This window comes from Python bivittatus, unplaced genomic scaffold (genome assembly GCF_059951505.1).
Source record: "Python bivittatus isolate LINGU-HERP-01145 unplaced genomic scaffold, Pbiv_v1 ctg000480_np1212, whole genome shotgun sequence".
Classification (NCBI taxonomy): Eukaryota; Metazoa; Chordata; class Lepidosauria; order Squamata; family Pythonidae; genus Python; species Python bivittatus.
Window position 1 is genome coordinate 89,453,574 of NW_028277075.1, and position 7,740 is coordinate 89,461,313.

The window sequence follows — 7,740 nt, forward strand, 5'->3', positions numbered from 1 at the left end:
ATAAATGAACACTGATATTGTATGATACTGGCAGCTGTGTGAGGAACCTAAAACATCCCAGGAAAACACCAACTCCATTCATGAATATATTGTAGTACATAGCTTCCCAATCATAAAACTGGGGACCAGATTCTTTTGCGGCTTAAGTTTTTTTGGTTACTTTATACAACATGGAAGAAGGCATTTTTTAAAGTTTAAGTTACTCAATCACCAGAGCTCTGATAAGAAGCTTCAGAGGAAGTCTTCCTCCCTTTTCTCTGGGGATCATTGCACCACAAAGTTTGAGAATCACTAGCTTATGCTGTTTAAACTTTCTACTTTATCAAAATTAAAATTTTAAACTTCTTACTATAAACAATAGGCTTGTTATAGAGGGAGAAGATTGTACCTATACATTTTATTTTTTTCTTGTCAAATGAGTTGTGATATTGGCCCTGATAAGTCCTTCTATTAATAGAATCAGACTGCTGTGGTCTTGCTATCTATGATGTAATAGCAAAAGTGGATATTAAGACTACTTCTTCCTGCAATACAAATTGGAAACAGCTAGTTCTCCAAACTGCATCCTCAAGAATATCTTATTCCCAGTTTACTTGGGAGTAAGTTCCATTAAACAAGAGTGGTTCTTTGGAATAAAGCCAAAATAGTCTTATATGAAAGCCATCCAGTGAGGCTTTTAATGTGAATTAAGTTGCCTTGTAAACCAAATAATATGCCAATGTAGCATAAACTAATGACACATTTGATATTAAAGCAATACAATAATTTATATTTAGGTGTGATAAGGAAAAATATTCCATATATTTTCTCAAATGTCTATTTTGTTTTATTTTTCCAAATGTCTGGGAATTACTTTTCTAATTACTCTATTTGATTTGTTTAGTTTTTGCTGATATTTATAACCTAACTTTCAATGGCCTCTAGAATTTCCAGGGGCCACATTGTGTTGCCAGCTGTGATCTGCAGAACAGAGTCTAGCATTTGCTCTAAATGCTCTAGAGAGTTACAAGTTAAGTATGTTCTCATTAGTGCTATACCAAATTTTTCTTCTGTCGATTTTCAACCTCTCTCATTCAAGCTGAATAAAAATAGATTGTACTAAAAAAAGGCAAGAGAAGAGACTCCAGAATGTTGGCGACAATAGAGAATAGAAAACAATGCCATCCACCAATCTATCACAGCAGTAAAGTACTGTAAGGACAAAAATCTCACCGAAAGAGATTGAAAATAAATTCTAAGTTAACCAAAGAATGAGGTAGAAGAACAGAAGTTTCTAAAAACATGCAGGAAATAGGAAGACAGGGTTATTTAATTTTAACAAGGACCTCAGGAAATACATGCATTTGAAATTGGTTTTAAATCTTCCTTATATTCCTGGTGATTGAAAAGTGTATTTGTGCCTGTTTTTAGTCAATCCACTTTGCATGGATAACTTTTTCAGCATATCTTGACTTTGCCAGTATTAATGTGCTAGTGTTTATGTCTGTAGAATACCAATTTATTAGCATAATGGATCACTAAACAACTGTCCCATAAATTGCAATATCCAGATTATAGCCTCCATCCTGTATAGCTGCCATGACCTGTGATTGTCACTGACAGATTAAAAGCATGCCTGATATGCCCCTCCATAGCCCATGACTATATGTTCCCATTCACCAAGACACACCTCTGATGATATCCTGCAATAAGCCAGCTAACCAATTCTGCCTGAAAAGGTGCCGTGGATATTTTATACTTCTTTGGAAGGATCAGCATAGGACTCTAAAAGCCTTGGGATATGAGTAAGATAAGGCCAGTCTAGCAATAATTGCCAAGATGTTGTGGTGCTGACTTCAGTTGCAAGGGAGGAAAAGGCCTGAATCCATGGATGAGCACAAAGAATGTTCAGAGCAGAGATGCAAGGATAATGCTCCCACCCCTGCCTATTCAAGGTTTTCTTGTCCTTGGCACAGTGGCCAAGGCTGTCAGTTTGGGACTTCTGCTGGGATCTGGCCCAGGTTTCCAACTGGAGAATGGAAGCTACTCTGACCTTTATCCCCCCTCCTTTCCTTGCTCAGCTTTCACTGTGGGTAATCGCCCTGCCTCCCCTTCACTCAGATCCTTGTCCTTCATTTATATATCCAGGTACGGGCAGATTTACTTCTTTCCTGCTACCTTTGTTGCAGAAGAGAGTTACAAGTCAAACATTTATTGAGATCACTTAAATGGCCACAAAAACAGGGTTCAAGCAGTTTTTTTTTTTTAGACCAGATGTTAAAAAGATGTTAGGCAAGATGAAAAAGCCACAGTCTGCATTTTGCAACAATCTTAATATGGAGAAAAAGGCATTATGCAGACTGTACTGCAGTACTACAACTACTTAGCTTGTTGCAAGAATCTCAGTTACATTAAGGCTATAGTACAAATGAAAAAAAGTTACTGTTCTTTCTCTCTATAGAAGTATAAAAGCCAACTGTAATTCAGCTCTGTCCCAAGCTCTACTCAGAACACACTGGCCTCTTCTAAGACCCAAAGAAAACCAGATTAATTTTAGGCAGTTTTTTCCATATTCTAGTAGCCTTGGGGGTTATCAGATCTTTTCATACAGCATCAGTAAACTGTACTTCAGTAATACCTTCCCCATTCCCTTTGACCTAGTAACAACTTAACATGCTTCTCTCAATATTAAAATGGGTATAAAGACTTCTCCAACTCCATTAACCTTCATAGATTAAACCTGCAGCGACATCACAGATGTGTGTCAGATTATTTGTATTTAACTGACTAATTGAGCATACATAATAGAGGGGTTTTTTTTAACAGTTACAATAAACCTATTTAGGAACTGCACAAATTCATGAAAATTGGACTTATTCTGCTACTGACTGTACATAACAAACCTCATTGAGTTTCAAAACCATAGTTCAATTCTAAAGTGACTACTAAGGAATAAAGTCGCCTAAAACCTTATTTGCCTTTTTTTTCGTTCCTCTTACAGGTTTTGCTTTCAATAACTAAAGGCCTCCAAATGTGCAATCTGAGGACAGAGTATCTTGCAGTTGCTAAATCTCCATTAAGGGAGCCACCCAAGACATCAACCAACCACTGAGTTCAATACAGTGTAGTAAATCCACTAACAGATACCCCGAGCACATGTTGTGCCTAAACAGAGCTTAACATAAAGTTCAGCCAGCGGCTGAGCTCACACAACACGCTGAGCCACGAACCGCCTGACTCCATTTTAACCTAGTTTAGAGCGCTGTGCGAACCCAGGCACTAAATTCAGTGAGTGACTCCCGCAGAAAACTAGATATAGGACGACAGCCTGAAAAATCCGAGTGTTAGTCTCATTTTCAAAAACCCCAATTCCAGAAGCGAAGTCCTGGCTAGTATCATACATGAAAGAGAGCGCGTATTGCCACCTTCATTTAGGCGCATCACTGCAGTCCAGTGACAGAGGCTACCTTACTACTGTACACAAAACTACGCAGACAAATTCCTCACCAAACCTTATTCGCTGAAGCAGCAACAGCTTCTCCTTTTCCAGTTACTAACCAGAATTGCCTTTTTCGCGCTTAAACCCGACGGAAGTGACCTCACCAGGGGCAGGAGGGACGCGGCTACTTAGCAAACGCTTCCCGCGTAACTATAAATCAAAGTGGTAGCGCTGCGACGCGCTGGGTGCCTTCGCCTCCCACCTTGCCTAAGGCTATGGTACGGGCCGCAGCGATAAAGATGATGATCTTCGCGGAATGAAATCCCAAGCGATTTCCGTTTTTCTCCTAAGAAAGCAACACTGCATTTTGCGCGAATGTTGGAAGTTTCCCATGCCGCGCTACAAAAGGAATTGGGGCTGGGGATACAAATAGGGTGTTTTCGCGGGTTTATTTAAATAGGGGAAACTACCGTCTTTGCAAGTATTTTGCGCTACTGGAACAGGACGAGGGGGATACGAAGGATGTATAATTCTTCTGCTAGTAGCTGAGCGCAAAGTATTGGACGGCAAAGTTACGGAATGAAGAAGCTAATTGGCTTGGTAGGTTTAGGAGCATATGGGAGACCTAAGGTCATATAGCAATTATGATAATGAGGCAGCAATAGTACGCAAAGGTGCTTCAACATACTGTACTTAAAGAGGCTTGCGTCTGAGTAGGTATGTATGGAATTACGTGTTAAAGCAGATTAACCGTACTGTGGAATACTGTATAGTATGCAACTCTATGCACATCTTATAAAAAGAAAGTCAGATGGAGGTTATTGCTTGTGCAGGAGTATAATCTAATAAGTCCATATACATTTAGCTATCATTTTCAGTGCACGTTGAGTGGTAATGTGATTGTTCTAATCTTTACTACTAATTGAACAATGGTACAATTAAGTAATTCTAGACTCCAAGTGTAATATAGTCTAATAACCCCTTGCTCATTACCTGATAATGCATATTATGGTATTTGCTTCCAACTGTAATAAACCAGTTCTGTTATCCCTCCTGATTTAGAATTTCTGCCCCGATGGGTAAGTTCATATGATAAACCTAACCCAGTCTGGAATGACTTACTCAATGAGCCAGAGAACTGAAAAAAAATAGGGTTCTTATGGTAATATCACACTTGTAGCAGTTTGCAGACACTCATTTTTAGTTATTCCTTTTGATGTTTGTGGGGCATGGATCCAGAATGACCAGATGGGGTAATCCACGTGGCTAGCCACTGAAGGTACAGGATTTCTCTCCTCCCACACACATTGTCAAACAACCAGAAACAGAAACCGGTCTCCAGCTTCCTGTTTGTCGGAGGCCAGAAGAAAGACCTAATGTCAATTTAAATTTGTCTTCCACATCTGGACATCATAACAGAACAAGGGTATTTGGGCTGTATCCAGTGCTTGCTTTGGGCAGTAAAATGGTCTCCATCCTAGACATTGCTAAATTGTGGGGGGCCTGAGTTAGCATGTTGTGTCAGCTGATTGTTATTAATAAAGGCATCTTATGGTAACAATATTGCAAATGAAGTGGATGAGATTATGGTTTGGTTTGCATGACCATAAAATGTGATTAATTTTAAATGTGTCAGTGCCTGATTTGATTCTAGTATGGGAGATACGAAAGTCTTTAAGGTATCTCTAGATTCTGTATAGTTCTTATCTGACTTCCAGTGGAGGCACTTAAAAAAAGAAATCTGGCTAGGATGCAAAGGGATGGATGATAGTGACCCTGGTTTTAAAGTACAAAATATGTAAACATTTTAAAATTTTAAAGATTTTAAAATTAAAATCTTCAGGTTTATTGTGACTTAAGTTTTTATAGACTAGTAATAAGAATTGTAGCAAACTTTAAAGTGCTAGAAGATTGCTTTCTTTTAGTTATAACAAACTAAGATGACGAAGTCATTGAATAGTAGATGGTATGTGTAGTAGAAAGTGCTGCTAAGAAAGGTAAGAAATTGGGTAGCAGAGCTTAATAATATGCTTATACTGAAAAGCAAACAATGTCAGTTGGATTGTAACTTTTTAAATGAAAATATGTAAGTTGCATTATGCAACACAAGCAACTTCCATTGCTCAACTTTGGAGGTAACTACAGGACATGAATGCTTCTACCTAAGGATTCATTGCAGTGGCTGGAGGAGCAGCCTCCTAACCATGAAGACAGTATGATTAGTTTCACAGAATATATAAATTATGGAATTAGCTTATGTTTTGAACTCACACAAAACAGTGAACAATAAATGAATCAGACAGTTGAATGAGCATTGTTAGTTTTTTGTAGCTTAGTGTTGTGTACAAGTTCAACATGTGCAAATACATCTGCTTGGGCAGGGTTCTCAAACTGGGTAGTGATAGAAATGTGCAAGTATTCAGATCTAAAGAGGGGAAAGTGCTTCAGGTCCAATATCTGTCAGCACGGGCACACTCACTGAATCTATCAACAGCACCTTAAAGTGCACCTTTCTCTAGTTTCTTACACTAATCCTGTATTTCCATGCAGCTGCTGTGTAAGATCAGGAAAAGGTGTGGTTTCTTTAAGGTATCCTTCCACGTTCAATGAGGGCCCCCATGCCAGATCCAAAGCGTTTTCCCTGCTTCAGATCCACATGCTACATAACTCTAGTTGTGACTCACAAGAAACTGTTTAGAGGACAGATCACAATTAAAAAAAAAAAACACCTGATCATGCTAAGGCACAGTTTGAGTACTGTGAAGCTCATTCTGGGCTTTGGTCCCTACTTCTAAGATTTAAATACTAAATGTGGCATATTTGTGGCAAACCCAATCCCTAATTGTTAATGTTGTTCATGGAGTAGTGCTAGGTGTTGTTTGACTTGGTGAAGCATCTTGTGAAAAAGCCAGCCTACAACGTACTGAGGGGGTAATGGAAGAATTTCAGAGCAACAGACTCAGAAGACCCATTTGCGGTGGTCTATAGCAAGCTTGAACCCAATACTACAAGCCCCATCATGCTTTGCTTCAATTCCCCCTCCCCCATATAGGAGTTTTGAGAGAATTCTGACACATTTCTTTAGATTGTTTTATTAATATGGCGCATATTCTTCTAAACAACCACAGACCTAAGCTAAAGGGGAGCCTGTCCCAACTCAGAACAAATCCTGAGCAGATACTTATGTTAGCGCTTCAAAACTGATAGTGCCGGTCGCAATTACGTCAATAGGTGGAGATAGCGTATGCCGGTCTTGTAAGTTCCAATTGGTCCTTTCCAGCCGTCGCTTAGCTGAGCTGTGGCCTGTCATTGGCTTGCTGTGCCTCACGGGCGTTTTCATTCGTGGGCCGAATTTTAGACCATTCAGCGGATAGCTCCAAGGGGGAGAGGAGTCGATGGTAGAGGGCTGTGGATATTGAGTGGCTGTGCAGGATGCCAATCACGGGGAGAGAGGCTTGTGATTGGTTGACGGTACCCGTAGAGGGCGGTCCTCGGTGGCACCCGCGGCAGGAGCCGGAGCCGCTGTAGGGGGCTGGTGATGGGGTTAATTCCCCCTCGTGTGTGAAGCTCCTTTCGCGAGCCGGCCTTGCCGACGTCTTCTGCTCCTCCCCCCCTTTCCCTCTTCCCCCCCCCCCGGACTGCCCGTTCGTCAGCCTCGCGGCACTGCGGTAAGTTGCCCCGCGTTTCCAGTCCCATTACAAATAGCCCGGTTCTCCCCCCACCCGCGTTTTTCTTTCGCCTTGCTCGGGCTGCACAAGGTTTGGAACTCCCCAACTGTTCGCAGCAGGCAATTGTCCCGTTGCACGCGAAGGGAGCGCGGCTGCTCTCTGCTTTGCAGCAGCAGCAGCAATACCCCATGCCAGCCTTTCCCCGGGCCTGCATTGGACGGAAGTGTGCGCCAGCCTCGTGGATGCAGTTGGTGCAGTTATACCCTCGGGCCTTGAAGTGATGGGGGAAAGTGTTGCCCCCGGGGCAAGGGATGCTTGAGTTTATTCGCTCCGGGCTTGCCATGTGTTGGTTTCCTATCCCAGGCGCACACGTATGTCTGCACACACACGCAGTCGGCTTGTCTCTGATACGTGCACACATATATATTGACAAGTCGCTGCTTGTACTGATGGCAAGCACTTTTAATATCCGGAAGGCTGGGATTGTAACCTCAGGGCCTGCAAAAAGAGAAATCTACCGCTTCTCCCGTTCTTTACCTTCTGTTCCTCCAACATTTTTATTTATGAGTACAAATATATACCCTATCCAGTATATCCAAAAACTGTAAATGTAGATAGCTATATGTACAGTATATATTCCCAGAAACTGTCAAA

At 41.2% G+C, this 7,740-nt stretch overlaps 1 protein-coding gene across 4 annotated transcripts in view; it reads right to left on the minus strand.

The window, feature by feature from the left end:
• ZRANB3 (zinc finger RANBP2-type containing 3) overlaps positions 1-3,573 on the minus strand; it is a 63,134-nt gene extending 59,561 nt beyond the window's left edge. For 2 of the 4 annotated variants that reach the window (XM_088146500.1, XM_025165939.2), the window contains exon 1: positions 3,487-3,551. The gene's annotated coding sequence lies outside the window, so the exon portion shown is untranslated. Of the gene's footprint in view, positions 1-3,486 lie in introns of all 4 variants that reach the window. The other 2 variants (XM_088146499.1, XM_088146498.1) reach the window with 2 other exon arrangements.
• Positions 3,574-7,740: the final 4,167 nt, after the last annotated feature.